At 45.5% G+C, this 18,965-nt stretch overlaps 1 protein-coding gene and 1 long non-coding RNA gene across 4 annotated transcripts in view; one reads left to right on the plus strand and one right to left on the minus strand.

The window, feature by feature from the left end:
- TMEM178B (transmembrane protein 178B) overlaps window positions 1-18,965 on the minus strand; it is a 362,353-nt gene that overhangs the window by 201,490 nt on the left and 141,898 nt on the right. The gene's annotated exons all lie outside the window — the stretch shown is intronic.
- Window positions 7,628-12,720, plus strand: LOC121028237 (uncharacterized). The gene is made up of 3 exons (XR_005789135.1): window positions 7,628-8,455; window positions 8,828-8,982; window positions 10,455-12,720. It is a non-coding gene; the product is annotated as an uncharacterized LOC121028237 (long non-coding RNA).

The following is an 18,965-nucleotide window of genomic DNA, read 5'->3' on the forward strand; positions in this document are numbered from 1 at the left end:
GCATCAAGCTTCCCCTGGATTGGTTTTGCCTCTTTGAGAAAGAGCTGTAGTTTTCTGCCTTGTTTCTAAAGCAGCCCACAGACATGCCTCCATTTTATTTGAAGTCATTTCATTGCCCAAATATCTGTGTCAGTTTCAGGGAATCAGCCTTGAGAGCCAGCAGAGGGAGAAAGAGAGCACCAAACCGGATTTTCTACAGATTCCACTCAAAATCAAAGCCCGAACGAGTGGGAATTTGCTGAGCCCAAACAAACAAACAAGCAAAAGGCAAAGCAAATGGATTCAGCAGAGGAGGCCACTTTTTAAAAGATGGTGAGGGTTCCAGGGTGGTGCAAACAGCTTTGGCTCACAAACGAGTTCCAGTTTGGGCACTGCCAGCTGTTCTCCCCGGGTGACCCTCTTCTCCCCCCTTCCCCCCACCCCAACCCAATCCTGCTCCAAACAGTTCCTTTGCCTGTAAATGAGAAGAGGGAACTGGTGGCCAGGAAGATCCCTTCAGCCTTAACATTCTAAGTCTGTATGGCTCTTTTCTGGTCTTAGCTACCTTCTAGACTATGGTTAACAACACCTTATTTTCTTGGACTCGGGTGCTGGACCTGATTGCCCAGCAAGATTGTTCCAGGTCCAAGAGCTAAGATTCTAAGACACCTGTGGCACAAAATAGTAATTTCTCCTATTGTCGGACGGTGGGAGAGACGGGTATGTGCAAGGGCGCGAGACGGCCGCAATAGAGAGTAGCAGGCTGGCACCCCCACGCTGGGGATGGAGAAACAGAGGTATTCGTGAGTGCAAATTTTCAGTTCTAGGAGTTAGTCCTAGAGACCTGCCGTACCACTGAGATCCTGCAGTTCACAATATTGTATGGGAAAACTTACTGAGCGAATAGGTCACAAAATAACAACAAGAAGGCACGAGAACACTGTAGGAGGTGATGGAGAGGTTTATGGCATAGATGGTGGTGGTAGTTTCACGGGTATATACTTACCTCCAAACCCATCAAGCTGTATACACGTAATACATACAGACTTTTGCATGTCAATCATAACTCACAGTGGTTTTAAAAAAAAAGAAAAAGGCAAAGGAAAAATACAATTAAAAAAAGAGACAGCTGCAATAGACCTAGGACATGCTCCCCATGTCCCCAACCCTTTTGCTTTTGAAACCCCAGCACTGAACTCCACTTTCGCACTGCCTGTCCTAGGTCAGACCCCTGGAATGGCAGCGAGCACTTGTTTGGTATAGACTGCCTGTCCTGTGGCTTTGTCCGCTGTGGAACCACAACCCATTAACAATTCCGACACTTGGGGTCCTCCTCCCCAGCCCCACGTTTTTATCTCACCTGTCCCATTTCTAACCACCTAAAAGTTCTACCCCTGCCTTTTCCTGCAGACAAAGATTCCTCTACCCCTGCTTGACCTCAGCCCTCACCTAGAATTTGACCAATTCAAGGGTACACACTCAAATGCCTTTGGGAGCCAATCAAGACTCCTGAAGGAGTGAGGTTGCCCAATGTAAGGAATAAGAAGAAGTAGGACCCTAGCGGCAAAGAATTGAGCACATCCACCTCCCTCCCCTCGTAAACAAGACATTCACGTGGAAATTTTTACAATTTTATGTGCCCCAAACAAAACAATTATGCAGAAATTAGGCTCCACACTACCAGTTGTTTTTTTTTTTTCTTTTTACTGCAAGCTCTCTGTTCATTAAATTCAGGTTTCTTTTTAAGTAAGGAATATACTTGCATGGAGAATTCACACTTCTTTCCAATGACTAAGACTGGATTGAATTACCATTATTATAAATGATCTTCTTTTAAGTTTAATAGATGCTAAAGCTTCCTTACCATATAGCCTGTGTTACCTTTTATTGACTAACTTAAGCCTAATATCTATAGCATTTCTGTGATTTTTTTTTTTCAATGAAAATACTCCTGAGAATAAAGTCAGACCTCCCGGGGTACCGCAAAGTGTAAAATTTCTCTGATGTCTCATGGCTTTATCTACAACAACAGGAAGTCTTCTTTGCAAATTTTGTATTCTATACTGTATCTGTTTATTAAGTGGAAAATAATGTTTAATTACTTATCACACACTTACCTCTTCACTACAAATCTTTAAGTGAAATGGACACTTCTGGATGATGCACCACTTTCCTCTCACCAGACCCCAGGTGGGAGCTGGGTTTCCCTCTGCTGCATAAACAGTAAGATTGGTTGACCACCTGACGCTGCTGTTCTACAGGAGAAGTAGGTTTGTTCATGAAATTGAAGGTTTGGAAGCCGCGGTCTGGTAACTGTTCTTCTACCTTTTTCCTGCGCCCAAACTCCCCAACAATCCCAAAGTCTTGTCAGAACAAACACCAAGCAAAGCACCCTAGTCCCTTCAAGGGTGGAGTCTGGACTTGTGTTACACAGATTCTCATGCTAACTTCCCCCTTGTTCCCCAGAATGACACGGAGTCGGCTACAGTACCCCAGCCCCGTCCCTGGGGCCCTGGTACCATTGGCAGAGACTCTGACAAGTGCTGGGAAAATGAGAACACCGGGGTGGGGGGCATGGTGGGGGGGGGGGACGTCACGCTCCTGAAATTCATGTTCAAGATCAAGATCAGCTTTTGTATATTAAATCCTACCTTCCCACTGACAACCCCCCATTCCTCCCCTTCTTTCACGGATGCTCTTCAAAAGACAGTGGAGGTGAATATATGAACTTTAAGTTTCTCTGACGTCTACCTGGTGGCCACAGATTTGAAATACTCAGGGGATACAAAGGACTTATCATAGTGTGAAGTACAAAATGGTCTCACATGGGTGAAGAGTGCCCCTTGACTCATTTTGTAGGTCTAGATTTTGATTTTTCAGCTGCCGTTAAAAATGGGGTCACCTTGGGGCGCCTGGGTGGCGCAGTCGGTTAAGCGTCCGGCTTCAGCCAGGTCACGATCTCACGGTCCGTGAGTTCGAGCCCCGCGTCGGGCTCTGGGCTGATGGCTCAGAGCCTGGAGCCTGTTTCTGATTCTATGTCTCCCTCTCTCTGCCCCTCCCCTGTTCATGCTCTGTCTCTCTCTGTCCCAAAAATAAATAAATGTTGAAAAAAAAAAAAATTAAAAAAAAAAAAATGGGGTCACCTTAACTTAGATTCTAGACACTAAGAAGCGTGTAGAGTGAAGATCATAGCTCAAATGATCTGTTCTTACCCCCTTTTGAATTCTTCTTGCCATAAACAAGCTTCTAATTCCAGGTGAGAAAGAAGCCAATGAAACAAGCCAGGGGGAAGGTGAGTGGCTTCTCCTGGGAACCTGTAAGGGTTTATCTCTGAAAGACATTTTCCCCCGCCCACACCCCCCACAACTGTGATGGGACCACCCCACGCTCAGATGCCAATCACTCAAGAGAGGTGCACTGCACTCTTAACAAAGCAGATTCATATAAACATCCTTCCTTCTAAGCAGAAATGCTCTTTTCTGCTTTACTAGTAGAATCCAGGTGAGCTCACTTCGGAAACCATTTGAAAGGCAAAAAAGCCAAACTCACAAACAAAATGTTGGAAGGGGGAAAAGAGGAAGAAACAGGTGGCCTAAGTTCCTTTATCAAAAGGCTCCTTTATCAAAGAGCCTGAGTGGCTCAGTCGGTTAAGCGTCCAACTTTGGCTCAGGTCATGATCTCACGGTTCGTGGGTTCGAGCCCCGCGTCGGGCTCTGTGCTGATGGCTCGGGGCCTGGAGCCTGCTTTGGATTCTGTGTCTCCTTCTCTCTCTGCCCCTCCCCCACTTATGCTCTGTCTCTATCAAAAATAAATAAATGTAAAAAAAAAATTTTTTTTTAAGTTAAGTCTTAGATCTTTACCCTGGGTTTTATAATAGGAGAATAGGAGAATTCATTTCGAGGTGGGGTTGTAGGTCTCTAGTGTGAGGCACTATTCATTGCAGAGCATTCAAAAATGAAGGGAAAATGTACACCTGACATGAAAATACAGAAACAGGAGCTCAACCAATAAATGTGTAACTTAAGGCGGTGTTTCCAGAGCATAGGTATTTTATATGCCAAGATCTACCTACTGCAAACACAAGCATGGTGCTGGGAAAGGCACAGACTTACGGATCCAATAGCCCAGGGAGGAGGAGAGAGCCTGGATCAGTCAGGACACAACAGCAAAGGGACAACACACTCAAAAGGGCTTAACTGAAGATTTTTAGGAAAGAACTGTACACAGTTTGGCACAGAATTAAAGGAGCCAGTAAAGATTGGTGATAAGTGGGAAGTTACATTTGCCCCAAGGTCTAAGGGGCGAGGGGGAAGGAACTGTACACGCAGGGAGTCTGGCAAGAGCCAGAGCTGTGGAAGAGGGCTGCCTGGCAGGACCCGTGCCTTAAAGGAACACAGCAGATGAAACCAGACGAATGGAGGGCAGGGGTGTGGTGCAGACGAGGACGGCCACCTCTTGCCTCTTGCCTCCTGGTTTTCCAGTCGTGCCTATTGACCAAACTCAAATGGAAAGCCAAGAATAAGGGGGCACAGGTACTACAGTCCAGAGACATCAGCCTCCCAGGGCATGGAGAGTGAAGCCAGGGCAAATGGAGAGAAACAAGCAAAGAGCCCTAGACTGAGGGTCAGGACACCCGGTTCCAGCTGTGGCACACTGGCTTTGCGACTTTGGACGAGGCTCAACATATCTAGATTTCTAGGAAAGGACTGAGTAGATGGTTTCTCCGGGCTCTTTCAATTTTTACATCCTGTGGCCCTCATCCGGGAACTGTGTGGAACCAAGAGATCACACATGGCTACTATGGTTATCACAAGGCTTTAAAGCAGCACCCCTCAATCTCGGAAATACTCATTCTGTTTCCTAACCCACAAATCCAGATAGAGACCAACTCCATGGGAACAAAAATATGGGCCCAAGGAATCCTCAAGTCTTGATTCTCAGCTTTATCATCAGAAGTAATGTCACATCTTGACCGGTTTCCCTTTTGATTGTTGAAGAGTTCAGAATTTCACATGGTGGTCTCGTTCCTTTTGAGGACAAATCTGGACAGTGAAAGGAGATGAAGCATCCAGGGCCCCAGAGCCTCTGAAGCTGTGTGTGCGGGAGAGAAGGTTCGCACGCGCCAAATGGGAAGACCACACTGGGATTCCAGTCCTCATCACTGCGGACCAGCCTCTCCTATTTCCTATTTCCCACTCCTGCTCTTCTGCATCTTTCTTGTCTTGGTCTGACACCTGCCCCCTCGCCAGCCTAGAGGGGAGAGGAACCTACAGGATCAGAAGGTTCACACTCTTTGCCCGCCTGTGAATGGACTTACCCACTTTCCCTCATCTCATTAGCTACTTCTGGTCATTTTGGTTCTGTAGCTTGACAAAATCTCTTATTATCTCAAAGCAGTCTGGAAAAGGATACTAATATATATTAGAATCCTTTTTTTTTTTTTAAGCATTAAGCAAATAGAGATCTTGAAGAAATTCCTTTCTCCTAAAATACAGGAATCGATGACAAAAGAAGCATCAAGCTGACTGAAATTTCACAGAGAAGAGACTTCCCTTGTATTTCAGGAATGGTAAAAGCTGCCGCCCCTCATATGACTTCTTGGGCGCCGCTGACATCCTCAGATGTAAAACCCAGGGGAAACGGCCTGAGAGAAAAAGGCATTTGAAGGCCAAAGCTACTAAGAAGTCAAAGAAATGAAAGCCTGTTAACCTTGGACGGAGAACCATGCATTGGGGCACTCTGTAGCAAACAAGTCCAAATCGGGGTAGATAAAATTAAGTTATACCCACAGTAATAAACGCTCTAATTTTGCTTTAGAAGTTTGCTCTGGAGTTATTACTGTCATTATTTTACTTGATAATTATGGCTTCACGTGTTAATAAATTTCACTTGTGCAATAATTTTGCAGGCTAAGTAGTTACCTGGGAACTCTGTATCATGCACCTAGTAGGTCCTGTCAATGAATGTTCACCGCAAGGTCTCAGCTACAGAACTTCGAAGCTACGACGGTGTCCTCCTCTTCCCTCGCCTCTCATACTCCCCTAATCCTGTCTAGTAGTGCCCTGCACCATCCGTTCCCAGACGCACATACTACGTGTTTTCCTGGACATCCATCCACATGCATCGTCCAGGATCCTGTGTCATTTTGAAAGTATCTCTAGGATTCCTGGGCAGTGTTTGTGTTTGCTTGCTTGCTTGTTTTTGCCTCTGGCATAGAATTTTCTGGGAAAGAAACTGCTTCCCCTTGGGGATCAAGGGACTCCCGTGCCAGTTAGACTGAGTGCCTCTTACCCATCGCCACATCCCAGTCCCTAGCATAGTCATGTGGCCCACAGAAGATGCCTGAAGATTGTTAAAGCAGAACTCTGTTTTTAGGTAAACTGAGCTTCGCTGGTCCCTTAGGGAAACACAAAATTGAATGCAAAGTAAACATCTCCGGAGGGAACTTTCCTCTTTCACAGCCTGAGTTCTGAGAAATGTCCTCCCATTGCAAGGTGGGAAGGGGGGGGAGCAAAGACAATAAATGGACTTAAGTGTTTTCAGAAAGACTGTGGTGAGCACAGACCCACTCGGTCCTGTCGGATATGAAAACGGTTTGTCATGAATGATGAGGCGTGCTGGTCAGGGATCCGCTTGGGGGAGTTCTTCAAAGGTAGTCGGGAAAGAGAAGCTGATCGAGTGCACCTTGGGAGGGGGTGGAAGAGCCACGTGTGGCCCGGTGCTCAGCAGGACCACTGACTGTGGAGAGGCTGACTGTGATAAATGTCAAGAAGCCTCGAGATGACTGAGGGCAGGCCAGCTCCTGCTTTGCCCCCACGAGTGCATCACACCCCCCCCCATCCTATCTATGCTCTTTCCTTTGAGCTCCAGGAACTGCATGGTTCTCTCTACTCCATGAGGCTCTCTTTCCTTAGCAGATTTCCTTCTGTCCTGTCCCAATGACACAAGAGTAGGTATGGTGTTATGAGTGAAAAAGAGCACTCACGGATGCCGGGGCCACACCGTCCAGTTCAAATCCTTCCCCTGTCACTAGCTGCGTGACTCCGAACAAGTTACTTAACCCCTTAGTACTTCAATTTTCTTATCTATAAAATGGAACAATAGTACCCCTAGAGTTAGTATGAAGATTCAATAAATGAATGCCTGAGTGCTGCAAAAGTGACCTGAGGCTCTACTAATCTGCCTAACAGACAGGATTCAGATGGAAAAGGAAAAGGAAGCAGGCCAGAAACCTGTCCCCAAAGTAGGTACGAGGCTGGGCTAGCAATATCAGGTACAGCAAATAAAAATGCAGGGTACCCAGTCAAATCTGAATTTCAGATAAAGGATAAATACACTTTTTTCTTCATTTTTTACATGTTTGTTTATTCTTGAGAGAGACGGAGTGCAAGCAGGGGAGGGGCAGAGAGCGAGAGGGAGGCAAATAATCTGAAGCAGGCCCAGGCTCCAAGCTGTCAGCACAGAGCCCTACGTGGGGCTTGAACTCACAAACCACGAGATCATGGTCAAATGCCAAAGTCAGATGCTTAACTGACCGAGCCACCCAGGCACCCCAGGGACAAATACATTTTTAGTATAAGTATGTCTCAAGCATTGTATGGGACATATTTCTACTGTAAACATTTTTGTCATTTACCTGAAATTCAGATTTAACTGGGCATCCTGTGTGTAATCTGGCAACTTTAACCCGGACATCAGGCTTGTGAGGAGGGAACATTGGTCCCATAGGCTCTCCGTGTTCCTATTTCACACTTAATGATACGCTGGATTCCACCACAAGGCTGAAATGCTGGCGGCCAGGACCATACATCCGAGGCCTGCGAGGGATTCTTGAGGATGCTCAGAACTCTGAAGCACCTTCCAAACTCTGAAATTTCTCCTCCAATTATCCTGCCACCCAGTGTCCTTATTTGGATGGAGAATTCCTCCCTTCAGAGTTTCTAGACTCTATGTCACAATTCTAGAACACAGTCTCCCCTTCCTATGAGAGCTCCCAGCACTGCAGAGTGCTCATGCTGGACCGGAGTGCTGGTGGGGGGTGGGGGGAGGTACCCCCAGAGAGCAGGGGTTCTGGAGTCAGCAACGGCTGGGTTCAAATCCTCGGTGCACCACTCACTGGCCATGTGACTCTCTGGACTCAGTTTCCACATACGTAAAACTGAGGTAGAAGCTGCCATCTTGCAGGGTGTTAGACAGGACGGGCAGCAAGACATAAATTCAATATAAATTCCCAGGCACACAGTAGTTGCAAATAGTCGCTGAGCAAACAGTGGTTTGCTGTTATTACTAGTTTTACCGATGCCAGCCAGAAAATCTTTCATTTTCAAAGTTTTATATCTTTAAAGTGAATTAATCTCTAACTACTTTGGCTCTGTAAGTTTCCAATTTGTTTCCTTAAAGCAGAGAGTACCTACATTGAATTAATGTATCTCCACTAGAGTTTGCCTCTGAACGATTACATGGATTTGTGACGGAGGTAAGTCTCGTACCAGATTTAATGGAACTACGTGCAATTTGTTTTTACAATTCTGGTACTCTGAAAAGCATTTCCGGGGAAAAGACCGATCAGTATCCTCTGCTGGGATGACAGAAGTTCCCACTTACGGCAGAGAAAAAGGAAGAGTAAGACTGGTCGTATATTTCTTCCAGTTTTAACTCTGCCATCCAACATGATCCATCCAGTTTGTGGTCTGTCTCCTCCAGGAAGCCATCTCTGGTTACTGCATCACTTAATACTATTTAGCTTTCTCTGAATACCTAAGCACATAGGCTGCACCACAAAATGCCGGACAGATTTAGCCATTATTTTAAAGTTCTTTTATTGAGTTGTTCTGGTCTCTCCATCCAGGTTATAATAAGCTCCTGGAGAACAAATGTCATTCCAAATACCCTTCTGTAGATTCAAAAACACCTTGCACCATACTGAGCCTGATAAATACTTGCTGAAATCATGAATGAAAAATCTGCCACTTGGTATCATGTAGAGAAATGGGTCACTAACCTGTAAGTATTTTTCAATTCCATCTGACTCGGGGAATAACAAATATTTGATGATATGATTTGATCTGAACTAAAATAAGCATGGCTCCAGTGGGATAAACTATCAACAAAAGGACAAAAGTTGTTGTTCCTCCACAGAGGCCTAGGAGGACCCAGATTCTTACTCAGTATCATCCCTTCAGAAACAAATTTGAACAAATTAGTTAAGCCTAAGCTTGAAGGCTCTTGTGAGCCCCTAGAAACCTCCAGAAGCTAGAGGTTTAATCAGAATTTAGGGGGAAAAAATCCAAAGGATCATTTCCTAAACTCTTATTCCCACTCCTACCCCAAACCATTTTCCAGTCTGATCATGGCTCTCCCAACAGTGCCTGTTTATATAACGGAAGTTGATTTACATCTGATTCCACGTGATCACATTTCCATTATAGACCATAATGAAATTCACTGGACGACTTACACAACGGAAAGAATACGGACTTGGGAATTGGAAGTGAACCTACTCATAGCTTGATGATTCTCTTGTCTTGATTTCAGTTGCAAAATCTATAGACATTCCCAAATAACGTAGAGCTCCGTCAGGGGAGCTGGTTTATGTGTGCAGTGTGGTTGCGTCTGAGCTTGGGGACATGCAAAAACACATGAGCATCCCCCGTTCATGCTCTGTCTCTCTCTCTGTCCCAAAAATAAATAAACGTTGAAAAAACACATGAGCATTATTTGCAGAAACGAGGGGGTCTACAGGAGAGGGTTCTCAGAAGGGAAGGAAAATCGGTTTGAGACCTCGATGATCCCTCTACATGCTGTAAACTCAATAGGCTCTCAGAGACTTGGTTGTTGTGGTTTTTCTATCTTGTAAAATGTACTTGAAAGAAGATTCAACCTCTGTAGCAAACATTTAACATCCAGGCCTCTGAGCAAAATTATCTACAAGTGTAGAATGAGCAAAGCTCTATCCACAAGTCCTTTAGTCTACTCCAGAAGGGGTAGACTGGACTTTCCACGGCACGGATTTTCCTCCCTTTATTGGGCCCACACGCCAGGAAAGCTCCTTGCCCTTGACCACTAGACAGGATGCTTTTCTGCTTCCCTTCTACTGCTCTGGTCTCCCTTCTCAGTGCCCTTTGCTGACTCCCTCCTCCCCCTGAGTGCAAGCTCTGTGCCCTTCACATGGCTCTGCCCTCGCTCTCCCCCTCTATTTAGGAAACAAATCCTATTTTAGGACTTCACCATCACTTCTACTCTGTAAGTCTCAAATCTGTATTCCTCGCTGGGTTTTTCATCTGTGCTCCAGTTCAGGTGCCTGTGAGGATCTCCGCCTAGACAGATCCTCGTCACAAACCAGAGGCCCCCAACAGAAACCACAATCACCATTCTCGATACTCCAATAGCCTATGTTCAGTCACCGAAACACAAGAAGCCTAAAGCCATTCATTTGTTCATTCAACAATGACTTACGTGTGTCTCTTATTTCCTAGATCCTCCTATTAACCACAACCTAAACTTCAACTCAACTTATTCCTACTCAAAACACTACCTTCTGGGACACCTGGCTGGCTCAGTCAGTGCAGCATGCAACTCCTGATCTCAAGAGTTGTGAGATCGAGCCCCAGGCTGGGCATAGAGATTACTTTCAAAATAAAACCCTTAAAAACAAACAAACAAACGAAAAAACAAACTACCTTCCTTCCTTTCTCTCCACATGCCTCATGAGAATTATCTCCAGACTCCACTGAGTCCTAAATCACCTCCCTTCTTTGGATGTCTGAAGCATTTATTGATTATATTACCATGTGGGCACTTAATACAACAATGCCTTGGACTCTTAACTGTTTCACGCAGATAGTTTATACATCTCCAAGTATGTTGGAAGCTTCTGGATGACAGGAACTGTGTTTATGGATTTTTTTTTTTTTTTTAAGTATCTCCCTATCCTGGCACATAAGTGAATAAGTGACCTCTATAAAGTGTGTATTTCAGGGCCTGGCACCAAATACGAGCCTGAAAACAAGCTTAAAAATAAGTAGATACTCAATAAACACTTGGCAAACTGACGAAGAACGAACTGTGTGAAACGCTCCCAAGACATCAGTGTGCCAGGCCCTAATTGGTATTTACTGGCGGGTACATTTTTGAGTCTTGACAAGCCTTTTGCAAAAACAACTCACACAGACTTGAATTATTCGGGGAGTGAAAACGGAACATGGGAGTATGTTAGCTACGATTTCCTTCCTTCTTCCCGTCACTTCTAATAATGTAAATGTTTGGTTTAACATCACATCTGTAAGCGGGTACCTAGCTGGCACCGGGGATGAAAGTGCCTCCCTCGCTGGCCGGGGCTGACTGGGTGGCTCGGTTGGTTGAGCATCTGAGTCTTGATCTCGGCTCAGGTCATGATCTCACGGTTTGTAAGATCGAGCCCCTCAGCGGGGCCGGAGCCGTGAACACGGGGCCTGCTGAGAATTCTCTCTCTCTCTCTACCCCCCACCTTGCACCTCCCCCGCTTGCACATGTGCATGCTCTCTCTCGCTCTCTCAAAATAAACTTTACAAAGAAAGTCAGAAAAGTGCATGTGGACTCATGGGCCATCGTGGTGGAGGAACCACAGGGAGAGCAGCCGAATTTGACAACGAGGAAGTAAGCTGACGCCCAGGGAGACAGTGACTTGCCCAAGGTCACACACCAACTGGCCCAAGGTAACCTTGAGGGACCTACCTCACTTCCTCCCACCCTCCAGCCCAGCTGACCTCCCCTCGGCCTCTGAATGTCTCCCATCCACGCGAGGGTGCTTTGTTATTTCTTCCATGGCAACCATAACCTCACAAAGCAGAGCTGACCTCCTCCACCCCTTGCAAGAACAGAAGGGCTGAGAGATTTCTGTATTGTCGGGGTTTTTTTAATCTCAAACAGAAGTTAATTGTCGGGTTCAGACCAAAAAGAGCCAGTGACACCTCACCCCCAGCAGCCCTCTCAGCAAAACCCAACACAGCCAGGAGTGCCTGGCTGACCTCAGATGGATTTAGAAGCAGGGTTATTTTTTCCCCTTTGTTAGTCAGTGACACCCCCCTCCCCCACCAAGAAAAGGAAATCAATCAAGGGTCACAGGGATTTGCTCGTTTCGGTTTTCTTAGATTTTATGGTAGAGTGAGTGAAAAATCTAAGCTGTCTCCCATTGTTTCATTACCAGAAATTCAAAAACATTCAATATAAAAAAGAATTTTTAAAAAATAGGTGGGGCACAGAGGATTTTTAGGGCAGTGTAACTACTCTATACAACAGCATAATGATGGATAGTGTCATTAGACATTTGCCCAAACCCACAGAATGTACAACACCAGGAGTGAACCCTAAGGTCAACTGTGGACTCTGGGTAATTATGGGTCCGTGTAGGTTCATGGAAGGGTAACAAATGTGCCACTCTGGGGCAGGTGTCCCTAAGGGGGGGACGCTATGCACATATGGAGATAGGGCATATGTGGGAAATCCCTGGACCTTCCATGCAATTTTGCTGGGAACCTAAAACTGCTCTAAAAAATAAAATCGATTAAAAAAAAAATACAGACTCTGTGACAAAGAAAGTCAGATATGAAAGGAGAACAGGAGGAAGCAAAAAAGCTGGATAAGGGGGAGATGGAAAGCAGTATCTGACACAGAGGAAATAAAATCCAATGCCCCTGAAGGGTAGAGAAGCAGCAATTCTGATCCCAGAGAGAGAGACTCGGGAAGGTAGCTCATGAAAACACAGAGACACATACACACACACACGCTGAAAACAAACACACAGGGGTGCCTCAGTCGGTTAAGTGTCCGACTTCAGCTCAGGTCATGGTCTCACAGTTCATGAATTCAAGCTCCACGTCGGGCTCTGTACTGACAGCTCACAGCCTGGAGCCTGCTTCGGATTCTGTGTCTCCCTCTGTCTCTGCCCCTCCCCTGCTCTCTCGCTCTCTCTTTCTCTCTCTCAAAACTAAGTGAAAGAAAGAAAGAAAGAAAGAAAGAAAGAAAGAAAGAAAGAAAGAAAGAAAGAAAGGGAGGGAGGACACAAATTTGACAATAGCCACTCAGACACATTGCAGTCATCACTATAGAGTCCTATTTCTATTATGTTCTTTTCAATTCAACCATACCTTATGATATTCTAAAGCAGTCACTGAGCATTTCAACCATGGCTGCTAGGACTGAGACAGTGAATTTTTTATTTGACATAATTTCAGTTAAACTTAAGTCTGTATCTAAAAATGAAAGCAACGTAAGTGGTTCTCCACTAAACACAACTTTACTCAGTAGGACTACTTTTCACTTTGCTTCAAGGTCAAATCGATTCATTCTTTGCTGATAAACTAGTTTTATTAATATGGATGTGAATATTTTTTTAAAAACTGATTTGGGGAGGGAGGTACTCATTTTAGTTATTAAACTTTTAAGTAGGTTTGGAACAACTTGAATATATAAATCTACATTTTCCACTGTAAATTTTATGAACTGCAGATATAAATCAAGTATTTCTGATGAAAATTTAGCACCCAAATTCAGAGGTGTTCTAAGTATAAAATACCCACCCAATTTTGAAGACTTAATTTTTAAAAATGTAAAGTAACTCATTATTGTTTACACTGATCAGCTATTGAAATAAGAGTATTTGGAGTATATAGGGTTAAATGATATCCATCATTAAATTTAATATCACCTGTTTCTTTCCACTTTTTTTAATGTGGCTACCAGAAAATTTTAAATTAGGTATGTGGCTCATATCACATTTCTTTTGGACATCACTATTCTTTTATTTTTTTATTATTATTTTTTTAACGTTTATTTATTTTTTGAGAGACAGAGAGAGAGAGCGTGAGCGAGGGAGGAGCAGAGAGAGAGGGAGACACAGAATCTGAAGGAGGCTCCAGGCTCTGAGCTGTCAGCACGGAGCCCGACACAGGGCTTGAACCCACGAACTGTGGGATCATGACCCAAACCAAAGTCGGACACTTAACCAGCTGAGCCACCCAGGCGCCCCTTGCCCAAAATATTCTTAGAAGTAAAATTCTTACAAAAAATCTTGTCCTCGGGGCGCCGGGGTGGCACAGTCAGTTAAGCGTCCAACTTCAGCCAGGTCACGATCTCGCGGTCCGGGAGTTCGAGCCCCGCCGTCAGGCTCTGGGCTGATGGCTCAGAGCCTGGAGCCTGTTTCCGATTCTGTGTCTCCCTCTCTCTCTGCCCCTCCCCCGTTCATGCTCTGTCTCTCTCTGTCCCAAAAATAAATAAACGTTGAAAAAAAAATTAAAAAAAAAAATCTTGTCCTCATTTACAACAGAGAAAATCGTTGACTTTCTACTTTGGGAAAGTGCTTGTGGGAAAGAGAGAACGGTATGTTCGGCTTTTGAGGCCTAATATCCCAGTTATCTTGGGACTTGAAAATATTTATGCTAATATTAAGTTCAGGTTGTGGCTACTTTGTTGTTCTTTTTCAGTTAATTATAAACTATATCACTCTGGAAACTTGCCCCAAAGTCCAGGTGACCCCAAGCTGAAAACTGACCATGTAGATTTAGAAGCTAAATCAGTAAACACTATAGCAGAAATAGAGACTTCTAGAAGGAAGGTGCCTGCCCTGAATAGCTGCCTTAGTGTGGCACACCCGAAAAAGATCCAATCCTGTGCTTTGGACATACTTTTGAGTAATAATGGTAACGAATTTGAATTATTGGCTTAATTCCCCTCAAAATTTTTTTCACTTTTGGGGCACCTGGGTGGCTCAGTTGGTTAAGCGTCTGACTCCTGATTTCACCTTATGATTCATGAGATGGAGCCCTGCATCGGACTCTGTGCTCACAGCATGGAGACTGCTGGGGATTCTCTCTCCCTCTCTGCCCTTTCCCTGCTCACACACACGCTCGCTTGCTCGCTTGCTCTCTCAATCTCTCTCTCTCAAAATAAAGAAACATTAAAAAAAATTTTTTTTTGCCATTTTTTTCATTGCAGAGGGAGGAGGATAATGGAATTCATAGCAGAAATTGCATTCTAAAGCTGCCAATACAAATAGTAGCCACAAATGACACGTCCTACCGAGCACTGTAAATCTGGCTCGTCCAAATGCAGGCTCTAAAACTTACGCTGGATTTCAGAGACCTAGTACCAGAAAATTAAAACCAGCTTATTAAAATTGTTTTATACTGATTATATGCTGAAGCAAAATTCTGACTATATTAGGTTTAGAAAAACTCTTATCATTAAGGTTAATTTCTTCTGGTTCTTTTGAAAAAAAAAAATGGCAAAATTTAAACCTGTGGCTCACATCTGTGGCTCACGTTATAGTTCTATTGGGACAGTGCTGTTCTCAAGTGACCAACTTCAGCTCCCTAAAAGCAGAAGGGAAATGGCCCACATTCACTCCTGCAGCAGGTGAGGACGTCATTGGTGTTCTGGAGCGGGACTCCCAAGTCCTGTGGATGAGCCTTCCCCCCCTGAATCCTGGGCTCCCCCTGATGTAGAGGCTAGAACCATAAAGAAAGCCATTCTGTTGTTGGAAACCACCAACACAACCCTAGTGGTGAACACCTTTCAGAATGTAGATGTTCAGAGGCTCTCACCGCCCCCTGTAGTGGATGCTGTGGGACTCCAGCAAGATTCCCTTACGGCAGGGAGGCACCACGTGGTCACCTAGCTGCCCTGGTGACACCAGTTCCTAGGGAGAAGTGCCTTTGACCAATGGGAGCCACCTCATCCAAGGTAGACCCTTTCCAAACAATCCCTTGCACCCAATGACAGGGCCATGTGGAGGCACAAAGGCCTAGACCCTGGCCTCAATCTGGGACACTCTGAAGGGCTACCTTAGACCCATAGTTCCCTGTGCCGTTGACAAAGGCCTCTGTTGCAACTCCATTACCATCTAGCTGTTCCTGCTGCCCAATCCTGCTTCCCACCCTCCCTCACACCGCACCTCCCCAAAAATTCCCTATGTACAAACTTCCATCCCAAAGCTAGTGTTCCCCCAAAATTCATATGCTGGAACCCTAATCTGCAATGTGATGGTATTTGGAGAAGGGGACTTTGGGAGATAATTATGTCATGAGAGTGGAGCCCCGTGATGGGATTAGCACTCTTCGAAGACAGGAGAGATCGTTTCTTCTCTCTGCCCTCTGCCATATGGGGGCACAGCAGGAAGATGGCCATCCTCAAACCAGGAACTGGGCCCTCACCGGACCAGATCTGCAGACACCTTAATCTTGAACTTCCAGCCTCCGAAACTGTGAGAAAACAAACATGTGTGGTCGAAGCCACACAGTCTATGGTATTTTTGTTACAGCGGCCTGAACTAAGAGAGCCTGCTCCCCAGGAGGCCCACCTAGAACATCCCCAGAAGTGAAGGAAACATTACGGAGAAAGTATACTGCGTGCACACGCGTGACACCCAAATGCACGGTCTAGGAAATAAAGTCAGGATATTTGGGTCAGCCACATACAAAAAAGCCGAGCTGCTACCAGCTCCCACAGGCTCTCTCAGTTGTGCTTATTGTCAAACATCCGTCAGTCTCCGCTTTGTCGTGCACAGAAAAGAAATCCTGCCACCCAAGGGCTAACCTACACCCGCACGACTGGTCATCTCACCTAGTTAGAGCCCTGTGCTAAGAAGTCCAGAGATAGAGGCTTCAGCTATCCCAAAGGGGCCAATTAATTTCATAGTGTTCTTGACCACAAACCGCACCGCCCTCACCACACAGACTCCGAGCGGCACGCACAACTGTGGGTCTCCGAGTCGGTGCATGGGAACAAGGGCCTCAACCGACACACGTGGTGACCAGGTCAGGTAACTCACACAGGTGCACGCAGGCAGCGGCTGCCCAGCCACTTTTTTCTGCAACCTGCCTGGGTTCACACAGTGCTTCCATCATGAAGAGGAGGCATCTTCCTCCCAGAGGTGGCTCTCGCGGATTCCTGGCCTCTGCTTGTTTTCCCTTTCTCTGGAATGTCAGCTCCCTCCCTGGTCCACAATGGCCCGGACACTTCCGTTCAGCGGCACAGGTGTTTTTCCTGTGCTCACACGCATGCTTTCCCCTCCCCTCCCACCTTCCCCTTTGATCTCCTGCACTTCATTGCTGTAGCTTCTCAAACTCGGGAGGGGTTCCATCAGAGACGCTGAGGAACCTTTCCATGCTCTCTCCCTCTCAATATGAACCCTTCCTGAGATCCTGAGATCAGAGCTCCTTCCATCCTGTTCCTCCCCACACTCCTGGGGACTTCTGGGTGGGGGTGTTTGCTTGGCTTGCATCCCAGAGAACATTTGGAAGCCGGAATCAGAGAGCCTCGCTGCAGCTCCAATCAGCTTCTCTCGTGCTCAGCCAGTTCAACTCTTGCCGGTGATTGAACAGAGAAAAATCTCTCTTGTGTTCTTCTGTTTACTCTCATTAGAAAACCAAACAGAAGGCAAGCTTAGGGAACATCACACACCTAGGACCTGGAAGGCTGAGCTAGATCCAGGACAGCCTGAAGCAGCAGAAAAACAATGTGTGCGTAGGGGAGAATGGAAGCTTCCAAGGGCAACGACCACACCCATCCTGCTCAGAGTGGCTCTCCAGACTTCGAAAGCCACCCAACAATTTCTTACCGCTCAGTAAAGAAGTATAAAGAGCAGGAGGACCTTCTCCATCGTGGGCCCCGAGGAAGTGTGGGAACTGAAATACATAGACAACCGACTTGGCATTAACCTCAGAGGGTTTAGAGGGTTTTTTGAGTTTTGGTTTTGGTAACCATTTTTTTTTTTAATCCTTGGCTAGCCTGTGCATCACAAACACACTTTGAGCACTTTTTAAATTTTTTTAAAATCTTTATTTTTGAGAGAGAGAGAGAGAGAGAGAGAGAGAGAATGAGAATGAGCAGGGGAGGGGCAGAGAGAGAGGGAGACACAGAATCCGAAGCAGACTCCAGGCTCCAAGCTGGTAACACAGAGCCCGACACGGGGCTCAAACCCACGAACCGCAAGATCATGACCTGAGCCAAAGTCAGCCGCTCAACCAACTGAGCCACCCAGGCGCCCCACACACTTTGAGCATTTTATCCTCAACATCCTTAACTTTCTCTGGGCCTCCTCATTACTAAAATGATAAAGTTTGATTAGATGAGCTCAGATGTCACCACTATCTATAAAACTCCACGATGAGATTAATAAGTTAAAAATGAATGCTTTTACTGATGGTTATAAATTCCATTCTGTCTACATATGGGCTGAGAGTACATCGCATAATTTACATCTGACTGTACTTTACTGGAAACTAAAGTTCAAAAGGGAATAAGAACCATGAGTAGCTTTTTCTAGCCTACTGTGGACGCTGCCACGCAGGCACAGAAACCATCCTTCAAGCCAGCACTCTACACCAACCAAGAAACCCTTATTAACATATTTCTGACCACAATAAATCAGAAAGCTTTAGGCAAGGATTCTGCATTTGGTAGAAGTTATTCCCAGCTTCATGAAAAATCAACCACAGATGAAGACGTGCAACTAGAAGTCCATTTGGCACAGAAACACTCCAGAACAGTCTAACCAGCATTATTGTAATAATTAATATTAATACATAATTAATGTAAATATTAAAATGAAAATTGGTAAGCCTTCTTTTATACAGTCTTGGAACTGGGTGGCATGTGTTCAGGGAGTGCCAACTCATTTGAATATTTGCCTAATTAGGAAGGTAAATCTGTTGCTCCTGCTGCCAGAAATCGCACCGTGCATTTCAAAGCCAAATATAAATGCCTTTTGCATCACCCACTGTTCTGGATTATTCACCTCCCACGTCTGTCCCTCCAGTAGCAGAGACAAAGCAGAACTGACCACACGGTCTCTTCTCGGTCTGTCCTCCGCTCTCTCACCGGGGCTCGGCTCTGCCATACAGAACCGAGTGCAGATGGCACACAACTATTTTGAGGGCAGAGGGTAGGAGATGAACGAAGAACAAAAAGGGTTTTATTAACTCAAGTGTGGGGAAATACAATGGTCATGC

The sequence above is a fragment of the Herpailurus yagouaroundi genome, unplaced genomic scaffold, assembly GCF_014898765.1.
Source record: "Herpailurus yagouaroundi ecotype Mexico unplaced genomic scaffold, PumYag 100, whole genome shotgun sequence".
Lineage (NCBI taxonomy): Eukaryota > Metazoa > Chordata > Mammalia > Carnivora > Felidae > Herpailurus > Herpailurus yagouaroundi.